Source organism: Watersipora subatra, chromosome 4 (assembly GCF_963576615.1).
Source record: "Watersipora subatra chromosome 4, tzWatSuba1.1, whole genome shotgun sequence".
In the NCBI taxonomy this organism is placed as follows: Eukaryota; Metazoa; Bryozoa; class Gymnolaemata; order Cheilostomatida; family Watersiporidae; genus Watersipora; species Watersipora subatra.
The window spans coordinates 66,904,171-66,928,218 of NC_088711.1; the positions used below are offsets into that span (position 1 = coordinate 66,904,171).

Below are 24,048 nucleotides of genomic sequence, written 5' to 3' on the forward strand. Positions count from 1 at the left end.
TTTAACCTTTTAACTTTTTTACTCGGCTTGCTATAAAGGGACCTTTTATATCACTCATAAAAAGCCAGTTTTGGCTGCAAACTGTAACTAGCATATCAATGAGTGCAATGACCTTTTATGCAACATTGTTAACTATAGTTAAAAAATGAAAAATGTACCTTCAAATTTAGAATGAAATAAAAAATTTTAAGCTTTAACAATTGCAAAGCATCGCACAGGCTATAATATCATCCAGTTTCTCCCAAAGAGTTCAAAATGTAGACAACATTTTCCATCCCCGCAAATGGGTTAAATTTACCTTCCTAAATGCTGATGAGCTATTTGAAGAATACAAGGCCAGCCTCTATTGGAATGCCACCTCCATTTGACAACTTTTAGTGGGAGAGGGTTGAAAAATAGAGCGCCATGGCGTTAAAATATAGGTTCTCGGCAATTGCTTGCATGGAAACACGTATATTACCTAATCTATTCTTACACTTTCTTATTTAGATAAACTGATCTCTCCATATAATGCCTGCCATGAAAACTTTGTTAGTAAAACCGAAGAAAGAAGCAGATGATTTTAGTGACAGTCTCTATCCAACCGGTTAGTTAGATAGTTCTACTAAACTATGTTTATTATAAAGATTATTGTCCTTAAAAATTTTTGCAATATATGTATTCATCTTTTTCATACCCATTTCTTCTTTAGTCATGTCGTCTATAGCCATGTTATCTGTACCAATTTTCTATTTATCAATGTCTTCTGTAGCCATACTTACTTGTTCATTTTCTCTATTTCTATTTCCTTTATAGCCATGTTTTCTATAGGCCTGACCGCTATTGCTATTGTTGTGTCTAGTATAGCTATATTTTCGATAGACATAACATAACACTTTTAATTGAACACCAACCTCTATTGGAATGCCACCTTTATTTAAACTGCACATCCATTTGCCTGCCACTATAGGAGAACAGTTGAAAAATCAAGCACCACCCCTAAATTCACTGCCGCCCCTATTTGACCACCACTTTGACATTATTTGATCTCTATGAATCCATAATAGCAAGTGATCAGTAGAGAAGCGTCATCAAAGTCGTACTAATAATGACTTGGTAACATCGATAACAATTACCGGTAATTCTTTTGTTGGTTCTGTTCATATCGAAGTCCGTTTTTTTAACTCTAGAGGTTTTCGTTGTTTTTTTTATTAACACTTTGAAAGCAACATCATAGAAATAATTAATATCTGTATCATGCTAATAGTGGTTGCTTGTTTAATGGGGTTCTGATACTTCGATGTATGTGAAAAATGGTTTACATTTATGATGGTATATGAACGACCAGTTTTAGGCTAAAACTTGCGCTTTGCGATGCTGCTAAAAGTTTATCGCTTGTGTGAAATGCAACGCGTAAATGTTTTGCTTTGTTAAAAAAACTGTTTGGACGCTAGTCAATTGTTCACTAGTATATATTTGTAGCATTTGAGAAATTATTATGGTACAACTTAAAAATTCAAGCCAGTGTATTGTAACTACACACTATTCTAATGTGATGGTTTAACCAGCCAGCTTAAAGTACTGTTTAGGCTGGTCCTTTTGTGTAGCTCCAATAAATCAATGTTCGTAGGTAGTGAATTATAAATACATTAGGCCTGTATTGTAGATATCGAGGTTGAAGTGGAACCTGATGATTCATCGGTCGACACAGACAGTGATGAAGGTAATTCTATTGAAGAATTTTTTTCATGAACTTCATGACATCTTATTATATTTGTGAAAAACTTCTTATCATTCTCTTTAAATGAACTTTCATAAATATTGCAGTAGTTGCAGAAATAAAAACAGAACCAAGATATGATGGTGGTCCTGATAACCTCTACCCAACTGGTTAGTTTAAGATTAATTAAATTGTAGTGATAACTGGTGATAAGCTTTGACAGGTGCTTGTGAATTGAATGGTTAAACTAGTTTATTGTACTAAAGGTGGTATACAGCTGTATTTTGTTTGTTGGACTAACACAAACTAGTTGTGTCAGTACATTGATAATTGTGTATTGTACATTAAACAGACATAATTGTCTCAGGTATAATATGCATATACAGTATATATGAGTGAATACAAAATGATTATACCCACAATAGGTTACAGTATACTCATAGACCTATTAACTATACTTGTAGGTAATATAGTATAACACAGTATAGGTAATAAGTGTATGAGTATGATATTGACCTTTTGAAGGGCAGAGCGTGATTCATGTTACCTATATTTTGCACTCTCCCACAGCGAGAGTGACCAATAAAGACAATAAAAGGTTTGATATAAAACGTTGCACTAGATTATGACAAATACTTTGGGTTCTACCGGGAAGCCTGTATCAACTATAAATGCTCGCTACTTCACAGTATCGTTTCAACCTGGTCTAATCATCTAATCGTAATCTGATCATGTGACCTATACTTTCAGACAAGTCGCGTGAACAGTTTTTGCAGCATTTTTCGACTACCACAGGTGACCAACCGGTTAAGCGTGTTCATCAGAGGATGATATGCACTTCTTCGAGCTAAGGCTGAAAACTAAAACAAATTTATAGTGGAAGTTTTGAGATATCAGTGCTCAAATGACAGCTTTAAAATTATGATGAAATAAACGCGCGAAGACAATAGACATGGTTTTATTGATTGCGTGAAGCATATTTGTGAAAATGTTTTGACGAATGAAGCTGTATGAAAGTGTAAACAGAAGCCTTCTTGTTCAACTAGATCCCATTTGAGCCGTTTTGGAAATGGATTCCAATCTACAGCAGTTTCGTGATGGCTGCGCTTAACCATTCGTTTTTGGGGTTTTAAAGATGTAGTTGTGTCAAAAATAAAATTAGGACCCATAAAAGGCTAAAACACCAGCTACAATTTGATGCCATTTTTGTCTTTGTAGACCAACCCTGTCCAGAGATATATGCGTTTGAATGAGGCCCTCTTTTAAAAAGCTCATGTTCCAGCGGGTGCCTGTTTCGTAACGTAACAAGCAAGGTATCTGAAACGAAACCACGAGCAATAAATATGAGGTCGATTCGTTAGCCAATCATGCGTGCGAAATTTTTATATAGGCCGTAATAAATGTTATCACTCGTAAAACGCGTTGTCTGTGATCTCGAAGATTCTCATCGTTTAGAGTTTATTCTCATCGTTACTGATTCAACGCGTTTCAACAATTACTAAGTTATACATAGTTTCAAAATGGCTTCAAGTTCGAGCGACTGCTACTCAGAATTATCTGAGCAACTTTTAGTAAAAGATTAGAGTAGACAGCCTATGGCCAAAGCTGACAGGCGTCAGCAGCGTTTTGCTGCAGAAGAAGACAGAATAGAGGTAAATTAACTTAGAGTCTTCTATACTTTAGTAAATGTAATATTTTTTATAGTCATAAATACATATACTAATTAATAAAATGATAATTCTTTGCTATCTCCAATCATCGTTTCATAGCTTATCTGCCGTTTTACCTAGCTATAATATTTTTTTCGAATTTTCTTTGGTAAATTAGAGTCATGATTACAAATTATTTTCACTCGTAGGAAGTGGGTAAAATCGATTGATATTTGCAAATCTTTAATTTCCAGAACCAAAGCTTCGAATCGTTGGCTTGGCGTACTTGTGCCTTTATTAAATGTTTATTCGTTTTTAAAATTACACTCACAATCTATTTAACTCCCAATTTGGAAGCTGTCAATAGATACGCTTTAGAATGACATATCTATGAATGACATATTTATTGCATCTACTTTGTTTACATTTACTTGTTTTACTGATTACAGAATGTTTATGTCGTCCCACCAGCCGAAGAAGCTTTGTCAGTGTGGAAACTGTCATAAAGGAGAAAGCGAGACTTGAATGCGTGCTGGATGATGTTTTGTTTGAGTTTGTTGCAGTAGATGACTTTGTCTTATTGTATCAGCTAATACTATGTGAGGGGCCACGACTTGATGAATATTTTTAATAAAAGCTTTATGCCGAGATGAAAATATTTTTGCTTGTAAAAATTATATAATAAAATAATATGGTTGAAGATAATGCAAAACATGATTTGCAGAATATTGTAGTGAATCGGATATGGTATATGGGTGTCCGCAGAACTCGAGAATGTGAGTTCAAATCTAGTTTGCAGCAGACTTCTCATCCTTAAAACTCTATCCCTGTCTATATTCTTTTCAAAGAGGTGGCTTGCTTATTTCAATTATTTAGTATTTGGTAAGAATACTAGTAAGAAACTAGTACGTAGGCAATAGGCAATAGGCAATAGGCGACATAATGTGGGCAGGGCTTATGGGAGGCTGTATATCGTTTATATGGGTAGCTGCAGAACTGTGTTGATACAAAGACCGCGTTCTACATAAAGTGACTTGACAGAATTGCCGTAGACCGGTAGAATTGGTAGTCGGTACCCAAATGTTTACACAACATTTGGAGAAAGTGAGTAGAACAAATTTTCAATTTTCGTTATTTGAGGCCTTTTAAACATTCATAATAGTGCATCTGTAGCAGGATTTAAAATTTTATTCTAGCCAACACGAGCAAATACAAAATAAGATATATGCCAATAGAGCCGCGTAAGACTAGACTTTTATCGCAAATAGCTGATGTGAATACGAGAGATAGAGACAGGTTGCCAAACGCGTGACATCATTTTTGGCGAGGCTGGGCACGTTTTTGTGGCCTGAGCGTTTTTACGGCGATCAGATTTTTTCGGTTTTAATCTTCAAATATCTTGGCAATGCGATCGCGTAACACAACAAACAACATATCAACTGATAGAGAAAAAGATGCTTTCTTTTAAGATCAACTTGAATTTTGACGCAACTACATCTTTAAGAGCTTGTAATCATATTTCCACATATTTTGCACCTTAAACACAGCAGAGTAAGACATGGTGAATCTGTTGCTATTAAATAATTGTAATGTGAGTTTTGTTGAGAGTCAACCTTTAATGACCGATGAATGATCATAATATGTTTACAAAATTTCTACAAACATGATATATTCGCAGTAGAATTATATTTAGGTTTTCTATGAAGATGTTTTAGACAGTTAGGATGAATATTTAATTAGTAGTAAAATAAATGAGTTTAGGCAAAATAGCATGCATCAATTGTGATGCAGCAAATGCTTTTTAAATATTTATCACCACTTTCAAAGTTTTATGGCAACTTCCTTAACCCGAATCCCGACACACTATAAACCTCTATTCATCTATGAAATATTAACATGAAATGCTATCCTTCGTTTTTTCGTGATGTAATTTCATCGTTTTCAGCCATCTTTATAGACAATTTTATTGTTAAAAACACGAAGCTTTTGCAATAAATGTTTGAAAACGATGCTCAAGTGCATATTTGATAAACATAATTTGATCTATATGAATCCATAATACCAAGTGATCAGTAGAAAATTGTCCTCAAAATCGTACTAATAATGACTGTTACATCGATAGCAATTAATTCCATCGTTGCTTCTGTTCATATCGAAGTCCAGTTTTTAACTCCAAATGTATTCATCATTTTTTTTGTTAAAGCTTTAAAGGCAACAATAGAAATAATTAATATCTGTATCAGGCTAAAGGCGTGGTCACACGAGCACCGAACCGACGTAGGATCGGTTCGGAGGCTGGTTCAGTTCGTGGCACATGTCACACGGCATCCGAAGTCACTTCGCTTGCTAGATACCATACGTATAGAGACAAGACACGGTTTAATTAGTAGTTGTTATGTATTTGAGTTAAATATTTCTATTGTAAACAAAAAACTTGGAGGAACAATTATAAATGATATTTACACAGCAGATTTCTCAGAAGATCATTCAGCTGCTCAAAATAACTCAATAATGAATGTTTTTCTATGCTGAGTACATACCAAAAAAAACAGTCTTTATCATAGTACTGTGGTTTCACATAAATAAATCAGTCAACGATACTTCATCAGGATGAATATGACACATTACTTATATTCTACACAAAATAAAATCACAACCATTCTCTTACATTTATGCAAAACTCAAGTGCAACATCTTACATTTATGCAACACAATCACGAGTCCAGGTGAACCTTGTCATAAATTGCTTCATGTTGTTTATTTAACAAAATAAAAGTATCGTCCCATTTCTTTTTTAACTTTACTCACACGCACGTAAGGAGAAATGTGACGCGTGCTCGTTAGAATTCTAGAATTTTAACCAGCCAATAAGAGCAAGGGTTCGGCCACGAAGTTTCGAGCAGTACCGAAATGGTTCGTTTCGGCTAGAAATGTCTTTTGCCGAACTTTTTACAGCTGAGAGCGATGTCGTTTTGCGTCATTTAGTTCGGTTCGGTGCTTGTGTGACCACGCCTTAATAGTGGTTGCTTGTTTCATGTGGTTCTGATCCTTGGGTGTATGTGAAAAACAGCTTACATTTATGATGGTAGATGAACGACTAGTTTTAGGCTAAAACTTGCGCTTTGCGATGCAGCTAAAGGTTTATCGCTTGTGTTAAATGCAACGCGTAAATGTTTTGCTCCGGTAAAAAGATGTTTGGACGCTAGTCATTTGTTCATGAGTATATAATTGTAGCGTTTGAAAAATTATTATTTTTCAACTTAAAAATTTAAGCCTGTATATTGTAATTACACACTATTCTAATGTGATTGTTTAACCAGCCAGCCTAAAGTACTGTTTAAGCTGGTCCTTTTGTGTAGCTCCACTAAATCAATGTTTGTAGGTAGTGAATTATAAATACATTATACTGTAGATATCGAGGTTGAAGTGGAACCTGATGATGCATCAGTCGACACAGACAGTGGGGAAGGTAATTCTATTGAAGATTTTTCTTCATGAAATTCATGACATCTTATTACTCTACAGGATGAAAATATTCGTTGGTCATAAAAATTCGCGATTTTGCGAACAGTCGATCCCGCGAATTATTAAATTCATTGAATAATTAGTTCTATTTTTAATCACAAGAGAGAATAACTACTGCATAAAATTGAAAACTAGTCGCTAGCCTAGTTTTTAATGTAAATACTAAACGTAATTGAGTTCCAAAACATTTTTAAAATCATTGCATGAGCTTTGAGCTAACACCATTGGCAATGCATCACATTTATTTACAAAATTATTCGAGGTTGTCACAAGATATGCAGAATGGCGTCATCGCGAAAGTAGCTGCGAGGCAGAAGTACTAAACGTAGCCGAGTTCCGTAGCCGAGGCAGTTGCATCATATGTGTAAAGTCATATCGCGGCGATACTTTTATTGTGTGTCGTCGTACATGTCTTGGACTATACCACTTGTCAAAACTACTAGAACCGTGTAGAACCGTGCTCGCTAAAAAAATTGGTAAGCCAATTAAAAGCGTTTCGTTGGCGAATTTGGTGTGCATGCACAGCTAAGACGATTCTGTGATATTCGGCCGAATAAATCTGTGAATTCTGTGAAATTCGTGAATTCGGTTAGATTGAACGAATAATTCGTTACATGTGGCCGGACCTTTACTCTGCTGTTTTGAAGACGCAAAATATGTGGAAATGTGATTACAAGCTCTTAAAAACTCAAAACTGAACATTTAATCGCAGCCATCACAAAAACGCCGCAGTTTGGAGTCTTTTTATTTGGCTGACGTACTCCAACAGTTCGGTTATTGTTTTGACATATGATGTTATCACGTCAAATTAAAGGCCAATAATGCAAGTGTTACAGCGGTAATCTAGCAAGCTGCATGCTGTGAATTCATTTCTATTGTGATGCAATTATTTTCTTTTTTCCACTTTTCTACCATTGGTTTAGACAGATGAAGACAAGTCTTGTTATAAAATATATTGTAGAACAATGAATGTATGATTATATTGGTATAAATAGCTGCAATTTAAAATTTCTATCATTTCACCCTTACGTTATACGATTTTAGACAATCATACATATTTTGAGTCATTCACTCAACTTGCATGAATAGACAAAATGAGATTATGAGCTGTATGTTGTATTAGTTTTAGCCAATGCTAAACCTGCCGTTATTTGTAGGTAATGTAAAAACTTTATTTGAACACCCCATTTCATTTAAATGCAACCGCTAGAAATTGTTCTTATAGGAAAAGGTTGAAGAATACAGCGCCAACCTTTTATTAACCCTTTGGAAGGCAAGTTTTTTTGGGCTATTTGCGACCCCTGGGCAAATTAATTTTTCAAAAATCGTTTTACAAAAAATCCCTGATACACTCTCATTTATGATATTGTAAATGTGTATTATGGGTTTATGATACAGGTAAATACACATAAACGTGTTTCAAGACATTTCTTCTCGTAACTGTTTCTGTAGCTATGGTACTTTTGGAAGCAGTTGCCTTGGCAAATGCCTGATTAGTATATAAATTTCTGATAGTAGTTCAGACACTAGCATAAATGCAACGCGTTAAATTTTCACTGTGTCAAAAAATTGTTTGGCCGAAAATATCGACTAGCTCAGCAGTGCAAAAGAGGGGTTGAGGTCAGAGGACATTGTGGAAGGTATTGGACAATCAGAAAATGTTCGTCCCACCAAAGGCAACAATCAGAATGCAACTACATGGAAATATTTTAGTTTTAAAAACGCTAATTTTGGTTTATGCGTGTAGTACAAGTACGCTTCGTTGATGGCACTTGTTCATGAATAATTGTATCATTTGTTAGATTATTATATAACATATACATTTTCATATATGTAGGATATTATCTGATAACATCAGGTAATCTGATTTTACAATGAATCGACGCTTGTAACTCCTCTTCCATTGGCTGCCAACTGTAGCAAACTTACTAATGAGTGCAATGAGTTTTTATGGACATTGGTAAATACAGATATAAAATAAGAACATGACTTAGAATTCAGAATGAAATAAGAAAAATTGAAGTACTAAAAATCTTTTCATCATAAATGCTTTACATCTGATGGTTGGTCCTTGACCTTATATCATGTGTTTAAATCGCTACATACGATATATTATTCATATTTACAAGGAAAACTCCTAAATAATCTTTTCATATTACTTATAGGGTTTAAATGACATTTTTATGATATAAAAATTATTGAGTGTATACCATACCACGAAGTTTGTGGGCCAAACATTATCAACTTGCATTATAGGTAAAGATTGTGGACAGAAATACTTTCCAAGAGATCAGAATGATATATCTGGAAGATTGTTATGCACTACCGCTGTAAAGACAAAGATAAAAGGTCTCCCTGCAAGGAAGTCTCTTCAGTGTGAGATATTCAGCGCTAGCTTTGCTCGCCGCAGTCATCTAGCAACGCACATGAGCAAACACACTGGAGGAAAACCATTCATATGCAATATATGCAGTAGTGGCTTTGATCATCGTCATAGTCTAACAAGACACATGAAGACTCATACTGGAGAGAAGCCATTTCAGTGTAAGATATGCAGTAGTCGGTTTGCTGAACGCTCTAAAATAACAAGTCACATGAAGACTCATACTGGAGAGAAGCCATTTCAGTGTAAGATATGCAGTAGTCGGTTTGCTCAATGTAGTACTCTAACGAATCATATGACAGTGCACACTGGAGAAAAAACATTTCCGTGCAAGATATGCAGTAGTAGGTTTGCTCGTTGTAGTACTCTAACGGATCATATGACAGTGCACACTGGAGAAAAACCATTCCAGTGCAAGATATGCAGTAGTCGGTTTGCTCAACGTAGTACTCTAACAGATCATATGACAGTGCACACTGGAGAAAAAACATTTCCGTGCAAGATATGCAGTAGTCGGTTTGCTCAACGTAGTACTCTAACAGATCATATGAGGACTCATACTGGAGAAAAACCATTCCGGTGCAAGATATGCAGTAGCAAATTTGCTAATCGCCGTTATCTAACAAGTCATATGAGGATTCATACCGGAGAGAAGCCATTTCAGTGCAAAATTTGCAGTAGTCGGTTTTCTCAACGATGTAATTTAACAAGACACATGAAGACTCACACCTGAGAAAAACCATTCTGGTGTAAGATTTGCAGTAGACGGTTTGCCCAACGCTATAACTTAACAAGTCATATGAAGACTCATACTTGATAGAAGCCATTTCATTATAGGACATACAACTTTACATGTTCAAATGTACTTGGATACACTCATATACTCTTATTTGGTTGCATAAACATTGTATAGGAAGTGTCTTTTTTTAGGTGTATTTGCATCTGTTGTATATAGAGTTATTATTTACTTGTCTAATTGTGGTAAAATATATAGAGTTTTGTGGTCAAAAATTGCATGCATGTGTTCTATTGAATGACAAGCCTTGGTTCAGTTTTTCAGTTTGGTTGAACCGATATGAACATGACTAACACCTGCAACTCTTTGGAAATGGGTACAATGGCTGATCCTCCTGACCAAACCTACTGACGTCGGAAACATCGAATCATTTACTTTAGCAGTTAAATATTTGCTGCCAAGCTTTAATCTTTATAGTGCATGGAATTTCTTCCATATCTGCTGAGCAATAATTCACATAACAGCTAAGGCTTCTTGTAGCAGTTATTATTAGATTTTGTAGATGAATTCTAGCCTCATTGTGTATCTTGCTGGCCAGCTTAAAGGTTAGAAAATACACTTTTATGGTATTAACAACTGAAGATAACTATAAAGATTCTGTTGTAAATACTTTTTACTTATGGAAAATATTGTTTATCAGCTGACAACATGTATAGGCTACACCCGAGCTTTAAAGACTGTTTTTCCATTACAAGTATACAGAGTGTATAAGCTGTACTCACTGTTTTTCCATTCGTTTAACACACCGTAAACCCTCTATTTGAATGCCACTTACATATGAACGCCTCTTCCACATTCTTTGATCTTTGCAAACCCATAATAGCACTTGTTGAGTCGAAAAGTGTCCACAAAATGGTGGTAGTAATGACTCTGTTACATCGATGAAATTAATTCTTTCATTGCTTATGTTCATATCGAAGTTCTTTTTCCAGCTGTGAAGGTGTTAATTTTTTTGTCAAGCTTTTGAAATCAACACCATAGACATTATCAATAACTGTATCAGGCTAATAAAAGTTAATATCCTGACATGAACTTGATACTTCGACGCACATGTATGCGAACAAACAGTTTAGATTTACGATGGTATATGAACTACTACTTTTAGGCTAATAGTTGTGCTTAGCAATGCAGCAAAGGTTCATCTTTTGTGCTAAAGATTGTTTGGACACTAATAATGACTAGTCCCGCACTGCAGAAGAACATTGGAGGTCGAAAAACCATGTGGAAGTCGCTGAAGCCACAGAAACCTGATAGAAGCCACTATAGTCAGAAGCCCAAACCCCATGTTTCTACCACCGAAAGCAACATACAGAATGCAACTGGCCGAGCAAACGATGCAAATACTTTCGTTTCAAAATTGTTAATTTTCGTTTTTGCTTGTATTGTAGTAATATTATAGGTATGGTTTGTTTATGTAACTTGTTTTTGAAAATAAATCTGCAGCATTTGATAGATTACCATTATACAACATAAAATATGCAGACGAATAGCGTATTATTTGATAGCATGTTTGCAGTTATCTTAGCATGACTTACAATTGATTGACACTCAAAACTCTTCTTCTACTGTATATACAAATCTAGTGTTAGCTGCAAACTGTAACAAACATGTCATTGAGTACATTCAGCAACATCATAAAAAATAGCTATATAGAGTGAAAATGCACCTTCAAATTTAAATTGAAATGAAAAATTGAAAGCACCAACAAATTGGTAAGCACGGCACAGGGCCTTAGGCTATAATTCATCAGATGTTTGTTGCAAGCAATATATATCAACTGGTAGAAATATAGCTTGGCTTGCCAATGCATATTTATCAAAATATTTGACGAGTTAGCAAATTTATTGCATCAAAAAGGATTAACGTAGCTCTGCTCAAACGAGAGAGCAAAATATAGGCGACAGTCGCTTTGCCTGTAAAAGGGTTAAATTGACCTCAGAAAACTGACAAGTTTAAAAAAAAGTACAATTATTTTAAAAAATGCAACCCCAGCCTCTATTTGAATGCCAACTCCATTTGACCGCCACCTCCATATGTCCGCCACTATAGGAAGGGTTAAAAATGAAGCGCCATTGCATTCAAAAATAGATTTTACAATTTGTTTCTAGACCTGATGCTAAAAACTTTAGGCAGCAGGTTATGACTCATACCCGTAAATGAGCTAAAGCTTTATATTAAAGTATAAACTACTAAACCCTTCATCGTAGAAGACTCTCTTGGTGTCATCGCTATACAACTACTCTAATGGTCGCAACAGAATGCAATTGTAGTCAGGCAATTGTAACTTACACACACGTACTTGCATGTACATTTCAAATACAAATATCTACATACACATAGATACATGAACATGCATGTACATTCATGTCTATGTTGGTACATACCCACTCCTACACAAACATACATACATCTACATACTCGTATATATTGTTGCGTAGGCAGGCCTATCTCGTGCCCTTGTTTATGATGCAGGAACCTGGGATAAAGAAAACAGATAGGCTTTAGAAGGCAAAGCCTCTCACACTGGCTTGCAGAAATGGTTAGTTTTCTAAGCATGTTGAGAACCTAAAGAAAATCTAAATAGATATGAAGAAGGGTGTATTGGGGAGAAATCTTCTTACTGCTTCTAGCTAGTGAAAACGTAGTGAGTGTTTACAAAACACATTTACATACATACATGTACATACAAATACATTCACATACATACACATACTTACTCATACATATGCGTACATGCACAAACATTTATGTACAACCAGATACATACACGTACATATGCTTACATACATGTACATACACATAAATACACATACATACTAGTGATGGGACAATATCAAAAATTCGTTTCGGTATGATATGATGGTGTAGTCAACCGATACATCGAAATATCGGTTATGTTATTCGGAGTTGGCTGGTCTGTCAAAAACCCTGCCATGGTAGAACAACTCCCTAATTAATCCATGTACCAGTATAATTCTTTGGAGAATCGGGTATCAAGTCGATTAGAATATCCTTCGTTTTTTCGTGACGTCATTCTATCGTTGTCTGCCATCTTTATGGATAACTTTTATTGTTAAAAACACGAAGCTTCTGCAATTAATTATTGCAAACAATACTTTTGATTGCAAATTTTATATTCTAGTATCAAAACAACTCCGAAAAATACCATTAATCATGTAAACATCAATGATACTTACAGTCAGATAGTACAGACCATTTTATCAGGCCTGCCAACCCAAGAGTGGGGCAATGCGTGAGATTTGGTTATGGGCATATGATGTATCAATGATAGTATATATAAGATTGTGGAAAATGGGGCAAAAATCTCACGCATTTCTCACGCATTTTTATTTTTTCTTTGGGGTGATTGCGTGAGTCTAACGCCCAATGCTTGAGAGTTGGCAGGTATGCGTATTATAGTCATCAAATTATTAATAACAATCAATCTTGTCACAATCAATACTCATAGAAGATCTATTCTTCAGACCTGAACTCTTGTATATACTGTAGCATCAATCAATTTATTTTTGTATAAGCTATCTTGCATGACTTATTTGAAGTCAACTCAAGTAGAATTTCTTTCAATTTTTGCACAAATAATCTCAAACTAAACATGAATTGTTCACTACTATCTTGCATTCAGGATACTTTTGCAGTTTCAATTTTATTTGATACTATGCTGCAAATAGAGACTTTTTGTTATTTTGTTATCAGCAAAAATTAATATTACAAACTAACGTACTATTAATCAAGATAATGACGATCGTTTTCTACAAAAATGGCGGCTTTTTTGTAGACGAGCGCATATGCAAACAGGGCGGTGACGTCAAAAAACTGATGGATCTATATTATTGTTGATATCGTCAAATATTGACGATATCCGATATTTCGATATGGGCAGAAAGCACTCGGCACGGTCGGTATCAGAAAGTGATATCGACGGTATTCCGATATATTGTAATATCGTCCCAGCACTAATACATACACGTACAAACTTGTACGAGCACATGCATGCATGCACACACCTGTACATACCCATACATGCATGTACATACTTGTCCATAGACGTACATACTTTTACATTATGTATGAAACATGTTCATACACTAACATACTCACATATACATGAACATGCTTGTAATTACACATACATACACATCTGAACATGCACATACAATCATGCAACTGCACAGACATACACACATAAACGTACATGCAAGTACATGCACATATGTATGCACACAGGTAAAAAATATTTCATACAAGTAAATGCCTTTACATACACATATATTTATTGGTACACACACAAAGATACTTGTACATACATAAGAATACACAAACCGACATACACTTACACATACGTACAGGTACAAACGATACAAGCACGCACATACACACACATACACGTAAATACACAGACATACGTGTTTAAACGCGTGCAAAATGTACATACACATACATCCGCAACCAACATACATGTACATACACTTACATTCAGGTACATACACATATGTTCAAGTACATGCAAGTTCATACACATAGATGCACGTACATTCATGCACATGCATGAACATGCTCGTACAAGCACATACATGCATGTACATACTGTACATACTCATACATACACATACATTCTCATACATACTCATACAAACACTTGCATGTTTGTACATCCACGTACATACATACACATACATGCATGCACATATTCAAATACACATACATACCTGTACATACACATACTCATACATACACATACATACTCGTACATACAAGTACAGGCATGTACATTTGGGCACATGCAATGAAATACATGTACATACACGTACATGCGCGTACATTACTGTACATGCACGTATACCTGTACCTACATGGACATGCACGCACATGCATACACAAACCCCTTTAAAGTTCGGGGTTTGAGGTTTCACCACTGGTGCATCACAGACAACTCGTCTTACAAGCGATAAAATTTAATATGACCTATATAAACATTTTGTCTTGCTGATTGGCTAAAAAACAGATCTTATATTTGTCGCTCGTTGGCTCGCTCTTTTCACATGTATCACTCGTTACGTCACAAACAAAGCACCCGCTGGAATCTGAGCTTTTTAAAATATGGCCTCATTCAAACGCATTTATCTCTGAACAGGGTTAGTCTACAAAGACAAAAATGACATCAAATTGTAGCTGATGTTTTAGCCTTTCATTGGTTTTAATTTCATTAAATCAAACCTGTTGACGCAACCACATCTTTAAGCGCCACCTCTAATAAAATGCTATTATTAGGAAAGGGTTGAAAAATACATCGCCATGGCATTCCAATAGAGGTTTTATGGTAATTCTATGATAAAGATTAACGATCACTTATAGTTGTTTTTGTATCTTCTGTACACATGTTTTTTCTTAGTCATGCCATTTATGACCATCGGTACTAAGTACATACTGTACATGCACATACTGTACTATGTACATCTGTTCTCTGTACCCATTTCGTGTTTATTCATGGTCTTGGTAGCCATGTCTACTTTTGTCATTTCCTCTAGTTCTAATTCCTCTTTAGTTCAGGTCTCTATAAACTTAACAGCTATTGTTATTGTTACAACCATGTATGCCGTTTTTTGTAGATACAAGTCTTGTATTCCTATTTCCGCTATAACTAGTTCCTCTATAGCCATAGAGTATCCTAACTACATATTATTTTATTATCATGCTTTTACCAGTCGGTTTAGAGCAAACTTTTTCTAGGCTGATCCTCATATCTAGTTGAACTATAACTCTGCATAAAATTCTACGGTCATACAGCCCACGACCAAAGGGATATTGGAAAAAAACGGTACTGATGGTTGAGAAATGCAATATTAGCAGTCAAATGGCACTGCAGTGCAATAGGATAACTGCAATGGTAGCTGTAATGTACTAGATGTGGGTGTTATTATATACAACAAATAGCAATGATGAAAGGAAAATATTATATGTTTATATCTTTTCTCCTGCAATAGGAGCAATGCAATATTGGCCAATATTAGAAATAAAATGCACTGATATTATTAGAATAACCAATATTATTAATATAGTAGTAATATAACACCAATGCAAAATTTTGTTTACATTTCATAACGTCATAGCTAACAATATCAAGAAGTTGTGCTATTTATATAGATTTTTAGAAAATCTGTACTACGTAGTCATTGTTCTGTAGTCATCAAAACTTATAATTAAATATTTTAATAATCTCATAAAAATCGTTACAAAAGAATATCATTGTCATTTCCTTTACTTACACTGTGTCGGACATCAGTTACAATACCAAAGTAAACAAAATTGTCTAAAATTTCAGTTACTTTGATATCGACAAAAATGAAACAATTTCAGTACTACTACGTTAATTACAAAAACCTTCGGCAATTCTACAATGCTATTGACTAGTGAAATGTGCGCGTTATCTTTTCGTGAAATGCGCACGACTTAATTGTTCTATTCTCTGCCGCTCGGCGTTTCAATTTTTGATCTTAACTTTGATAAAAGTAAGGCTTAGTGAGTTTTAATTATGATTTGCGTCCAAATAAATCTGGCTATTTGTGTATAATCCAATTCAGATGGGTAAGTTTTAAGATACTGTAGACACTTTTCAAAGACTTGGTAAACCTATTTGAATAGGTTTATATGTGTTTTGTATCATTATTATACTTTAATTAACAAAAGTTGATTAAATTTGTTGATGAGATTTCGAAATGAGGGTTTGCGACGTTGTTGATGAATAATTTTCGTAAGTTGTGTGCACATGCACTTATCATAAGAACTCTCAAACTTCGCTCCGCTCATTTGGTCATGGGATTATTTTATCATCAAGTTTTTACCAGCCGGTTTAGAGCAAACATTTCTAGGCTGATCCTCATATCTAGTTGAACTATAACTCTGCTTGTAGTTAGTAATTTATGGATATTTTCTATTGTAGATACTGAGGTTGAAATACAACCCGGTGATTCATCAATCAACAATGACAGTAATGAAGGTAATTAATTATGTTGCAATTGTTTTTATGCGATTCACCTCAACTTAGCAAATACACGAGACGATTCTCATTGATATGTTCTCTTTTTAGTACTACTTGTCAGAGGACTTTAGCTTTTTATAGCCAGTCCTGTTTGTCTTGGTTGCTATATTAACCTGTTCACCATTGGTCTTCACACTCATATATCGGTACAACATCTCAGCACTTTGTCGCTGCAACATTTGCAGTGCTTGTGGTCATTTTAAATGTATTTGCTAATAATTACGGTGGACAATAACATATTTTGTTTTGTATTTGTTTGAAAGAGTTTAGCATTTTGTGAAGCATTTTGGGAAATCTTTGAAAAAAAATAAAGTGACAGGCTTCTAATGATCTTTACTAGCTGAGTTTGTCTGTTGGAAACATTTGGCTCATGGTCTTCACAAACACAAGATCAGAGCATAAAAGACCAGATCATGGCTTAAGCTGAAAGTTAACTATTGGTATTCATAGAAATGCAAACAATTTTCTCTGTCAGTTTGTCACTTGGTAACACTTGTCCTTCAAGTTAGCTTTTTACTACATTCAGACTAAATTTGGATGAAAGGTTTTATGAGCTTTATTTTTTCATACATTTAAACTCACTTTGAAAGTTTTTTCTATTCTTTATATTATAATTCACTCAGTACATGCCTACAAACCTGTTAGGTTTGCTTTATTAACAATATGTACCAGCTGATTCCAAGTAAAGTGCCCTCTCGAGACACGATTACCCAGATATACAATTTTTTCACCTTACAAAGTCAAACACTGCAAGACCTTCACCTCGCTAAACGAATTTTATTGCACCATACGATTTTGAGATAAGTTTCGCCTGAGTTAAAATTTGGTGGTTGGTGTGCTCATAACACACGTCCAAATAAAAAAAGACACCGAAATATAGTTTGCCTAAAATATTTTCAGAACGTTTAGAAGAGATACGATGATCGACTTCTCTCATGTCAGCATTCCGCGAGGAAACTTTTGTGTAAAATGCACAAGTGAGAGCAAATATTCATTTGTAGCGTTATAATATCTTTTACTAGAAACTTTTAGTCAGCATACATATATAACTACAAGTATCTACATTTAATTCGTTAGCTAACGAATCTGAAACCGATACAAACGTTACAAAACGAAGGAAAAATGATTTCTATGTCAACAAATTTGGATGTCGTTAATAAGAAGGCACCCATATTATTAACGTTGTCAAGGAATATGACCGCAACTAATCAGCCTTTGAAATTATTATTACCCTAGGACACTTATATTTCGCTAGTATTTAGTTTCGTGAGTAGCATACAGAGTAAAATTTCGCTGCAACTTAATTTCGCAGCTCTGATGAGTGCGAAAATATAGTTATGTGAAAATAAATGCAGTGGAACAAACATCATTAGATTCCTCAGGTCCAGTTCACTGGTACGAAATATTTTTCAATTGGGACTACCGTGCTTTTCGGACTATAAAATGCACCTCTGTATAAGCTGCATCTGCTTTATTTTCCAATAAACAATAATAAAACAATACATAAGCCGCACCTTTGAATAGGCCGCAGAACTAAGGACTGTGATTTTTAACGTAGCAGCAACTTTGCCATTTAAAACGGAACAGTGCAGAACGACACAGTTTCGTATTATCCGACTCTTTTTAACTTCGTGCCTAACGGGACAGTACCATGAGGCATTGTTTCGTATTTTCTTTTACTACTAGACGCACTAATCGAAGATTCCCGTTAGTGCACCTTAGCGGTGAAAAAAAAAGCCACAGATTAGCCGCACCCTTATATAAGCCGCATGGCTCAAATCATCAGAAAAAAGTAGCGGCTAGTAGTCCGAAAAGTACGGTAGTTTTTAATTGTGAACCGCAGGTAGAAATGTGTTGGCGAGATCAATAATGCAATTTGATCGCTTGCTGCCATTTGTTTCCTAGACTATCAATGACGTCAAGGTCCCTGCGGCAGTGACTTATGTGGTACCGATATTAGAATTCAAGTATTGATAGCACGCGGTGGCCATGGCTCCGGGTTGTTATTGCTTTTGGTTGGTAGTAAAATTCATAACCATAATAATTATTAATCAATTTTATGACTTTCCCTACCAGACTGTCATCCTCATCAGTTACAAATTGACTGACTAAACTAATATCATCATCTTCCTAACTTGTCTAGCTGCTTTTCCAAACAAACTTATTATCTTAATTTGTTTTGCCATGCTGCTCAGTCGGTGTATTAGCTATAATGAGTTTAGCAAAATTTGCCCAATGAGCCAACCACACACGAAACTTGCGTGCATTTCTAATATGGCGATTTTATTGTGAATATCAATGAACAAAACCATTTAATTTCGCATTTTCGCTCGTTCGTTATGATAGCTTAGTTTCGCTCATAAATCTTTCGCGAGAGGATGTTGCAGCGAAAATGCGAAAGTTTGATGCCGCAAATACATAAGTTTCTTAGGGTAAAACAAGAACTTCATTAAATCAAGCACAATAAGGAGCTTACGACTGAAGATTTGAAGGAGTTAGAAGGCCATGCACGCAGTCAGCATTCAAAAGGAGCAACCATTTAGCAAGGACGAGGAGGTAGGAGATACAGAAAACTCCACACTGGCAGAAATATTTCAGGTGTTTAATTTACTGATGTGGACTCTTACATTAAAACGATGCATGTATAATATATATTATTTATCTCTTGTGTTGCATGTTTTTCATATTTTGTTTGTTTCTTTTTGATTGCATGTTTTATTTTATTGTTTAACCATGTCCTTGCAGGTGGACTTGTTATCTTCTACGTGAAAACAAGTCATCGTATCTATGTAACTCATATAACTACCTACTCAAGATAGTTGACGCATAAACATTACTTTCTTAAACTTTTTAGAGCCCTGTTCTCTACGGTATATATACGTAAAAACTTTGTACGTATGGTTACATTGATTCTTTTGTACATTTCATACAAGAAAAACTACTGTAGCACCTTCTCTTGATCCTTCTACAAACGTTAGCTAGCTAGCAGCTTTTTGCATTGCACCAGCATTTTTTTTCTTTTAATTCAGAAGAAAAATTGGACAAGACTGTACTTTCTTTAGCCTGCTTAAACTTCCATTTCATTATGCATTAAATTAATTTTCAAGTGTACAGCAACATAATTAGGATTGATATGTTTTTGCTTCCTCTCTGCTTTATTCGCTACAATATACCAGCTAAAGTCACGTTACGGTATGTACATCCTGTATATGAAATATATATATATACAGTCAAACATGGATAACTCGTCCACGGATAGCTCGAAAAAATGGTTAATTCGAACATTTCCTTTGGTCCGTTCCCACGTAATGATAAATTGCTATAGATAACTCGAATTCAACACTGTTAATTCGAACTGTTTTTTTGCCCAACAGCTACCGAAACGGTTGTTTTCGCTTTAGAAAATCACTTTATTCAAAGCCATAGAGGTAAACTTCATCTTTTCGTAATTCATAAGCGTCGTTATTACCACCATCGGCAAAATATCTTTGTCAACGACTTCTCTAAAAGTTTGGTGAAAATTGATTTATACAGCGATACGATGAATAGCACGGGCTAACCGGGTCACGCGCGCAAGAATTTTCGCCACGCACATACAAAACAAAAATCGCATGTTGTTTTGTATGTGCGTGGCGAAAATCCTTGAGTGCGTGACCCGGCTAGCCCGTGATGAATAGTTTTCCGACGTTGATTCCGTGTTGAATCAACGTCGGAATGTTGAATGTTTAAAACGTCTTAAAAAATGTTGTAATTAAACGTATACGTTGTCTGAGCTACAAAAAACTATTCATCGTTTGACCTAAACACAGAATACGTGTGTACATTCAATAAGTATCTATTAAAAAAGCGTGAGTGATATAGAATGTACCGTAAAACCTCGTAAAACTTCTAATTGAACTGCCTCGGAGTGTTGCTCTTAACGAATCCCAGGTAAAGTAAAGTAATCTGCATAAACTTCAAGAAAAAACGGCAAAATTGATCGTGGGTAAAACCCCAAAAGAAAAAAATGTCTTTTCTTTTGAGCATTTCAACAACGATCAAGTTTTGCCAATGTCAATCTGAGAAACGTCCTGGCAATAACATCACCTCAAACAACAAACCAATCTCAAGTGATAGAAAAATCTCTATACTTTTTCATGAAAACGTTTTAAACTTTACATTAGAAGCATTTAATTTGAAACAAGCCATTTGTGCTTTTGATTTATATTATAGTTTGTATATTTACATGCATCTACTAATAAATAAGTAAATATATGGACTTGTGACAGTGCTCTAATAACTTGAATGCTCTGATAATTCGAACACTTTTGCTCGGTCCCTTGAAGTTCGAGTTATCCATGTTTGACTGTATATATATATATATTTCTCAAAGTTCGTTGTGTGTCTGTCGGAAATCTGGCTATAGATGTTAAAATAAATATTTTGCACCAAAAGAGATTCAATCTCGGACCAAGCCGTTCACAAGTCTTACGCCTAGCCAACTGGACTATGGAAGTCAAATTTCTGGCCTGCCAATATAAGGCATTACATCAGAGCAATACCTAACCACTTTACAAATGACGCGTGTCATAGCATACCATCACGAGAAGCTGTTCACTCACATTATTAAACTGCCTGATAGCAAAACTCTCACTACTTCTCATTGTTTATAAGACAAAAACTTTTTTCATGATATGTAGTTTGAAAGTTAGAATGGCAAATGTTGCAATATGTTAAATACAAATCAATTTTCTGTCCAAATACTCTTTTATTACACAGGCAACGCCGGGTGGCACAGCTAGTAGCAAATAGAATTTCATTTTTATTTCCGGTAAATTTGTGATAAAAAGTTGAAATTCAGTAAAATAGTTGAGAATACATACTATAACTTAGTTTTTTAAGTGTGAGTTTGGCAAGCTAAACTTCTTTAAATTGATTTAAAAGTTTATGTTATGCGTACCTTTTGAAGGTAAAAACTTATTACTGTACGATCTGCATTTGGTACATAGATTACAATTTTGCATTTTACAGTATTGCAGATTATAATCACTAGGTGCACTTATTATAATACAGCTACTGTATGTAACTATAGTTACTAAAGTTAACCTTCTATTTTGTTACTAATTTTGAATATGAACAGCATTTTTATAAAATTTTTGATGATTTTTCCCTTTTTTTGTATAATTACAATGGTTTCTATACCCGGACATATGAATTTTTCGCCATTTGATGCCAGCCTTAAAATGGATCAACTTCGTATCTTAAGGGTGCACTGTAGGTACATTTCTGATAAAACTGCTGATTACCGTAAAACCTCTAATTGAACACCACCTCTATTTGAAGTACTTTGAAGTACTTCAAATAGAGGTGAAAACTTTGAAAACTTTGATGTACACGTATATACAAAACGGCTCACATTTATGTTAGTAGATGAATGACTGGTTTTATGCTAATTGTTTCATTTAGCGAGCAAAACTTTTGCACTCAGCAGTGCAAATGAAGAGTTGAAGTCAGAGGACATTTTGGAAAGTGTTCGACAATCAGAAAATAGGTGTCCCATCAAGAGCAACAACCAAAACGCAGCTATGCGAGCAATGATGGAAATATTTTTTAAGAACGCTAATTTTGGTTTGTGCGTGTGATACAAGTACGGTTCGTTGATGGCACTTGTTCATGAATAACTATTTGTATCATTTGTTAGATTATTATACAACATATAAATTTGCGGATTGGTAGCATATTATTTGATAACATCATTGCGGTAATCTGATTTTACAATTAATCGACACTCGTAACTCCTCTTCTATTGGCTGCAAACTGTAGCAAACATACCAATGAGTGCAATGAGCTTTTATGAACATTGGTAATTACAGATATAAGATAAAAATATTACTTCGAATTTAGAATGAAATAAAAAATTGAAGTACTAAAAATCATTTCATCATAAGTGCTTTACGTCTGTTGGTGGGTCCTTGACCTGATATCGTGTGTTTGAATCATTACATACGATATATTATTCATATTTGCCATTATTTATTTTATTATTTGCCATCATATAAGCCATTCCAGTGCAATATATGCAGTAGTGGCTTTAATCATCATCATAGTCTAACAAGACACATAAAGACTCATACCGGAGAAAAGTCACTTCAGTGTAAGATTTGCAGAAGTCGGTTTGCTCATCGCCATCATTTAACAAGACACATAAGGACTCATACTGGAGAAAAGCCATTCCAGTGTAAGATATGCAGTAACCGGCTTGCTCAATGTGGTACTCTAACAAATCATATGAGGACGCACACTAGAGAGAAGCCATTCCAGTGCAATATATGCAGTAGTGGCTTTAATCGTCGTCATAGTCTAACAAGACACATGAAGATTCAGACCGGAGAAAAGCCACTTCAGTGTAAGATATGCAGTAGTCGGTTTGCTCATTGTGGTAATCTAACGGATCGTATGCGGACTCACACTTGAGAGAAACCATTCTGGTGCAAGGTGTGCAGTAGTAAGTTTGCTGATTGCCCTAATCTAACGAGTCATATGAGAATTTATACTGGAGAGAAGCCGTTTCAGTGTAAGATTTGAAGTAGTCGGTTCGCTGAAGGATCTAATTTTACAAGACACATGAGGACTCATACTGGAGAGAAGCCATTCCAGTGTAAGATTTGCAGTAGACGGTTTTCTCAACGCTACAACTTAACAAATCATATGAAGACTCACACTTGATAGAAGCCATTTCTATATAGGACATACAACTGTTACACTACATGTTCAAATGTACTTGGATACACTCAAAATTGTATAGGAAGTGTCTTTTTTGATGTGTCTTTGCATCTGTGGTATATTGAGTTATTATTTACTTATCTAATTGTGGTAAAATATATGGAGTTTTCTGGTCAAAGATTGTGTGTATGTGTTCTATTGAATGACAAGCTTCGGTTTAGTTTTTCAGTTTGTTTG

General features: G+C 35.0%; 1 pseudogene; it reads left to right on the forward strand.

Annotated features, from left to right (window-relative positions):
• The first annotated feature begins 510 nt into the window (after nt 1-510).
• On the forward strand, nt 511-23,814 carry LOC137394541 (gastrula zinc finger protein XlCGF57.1-like; annotated as a pseudogene).
• Nucleotides 23,815-24,048: the final 234 nt, after the last annotated feature.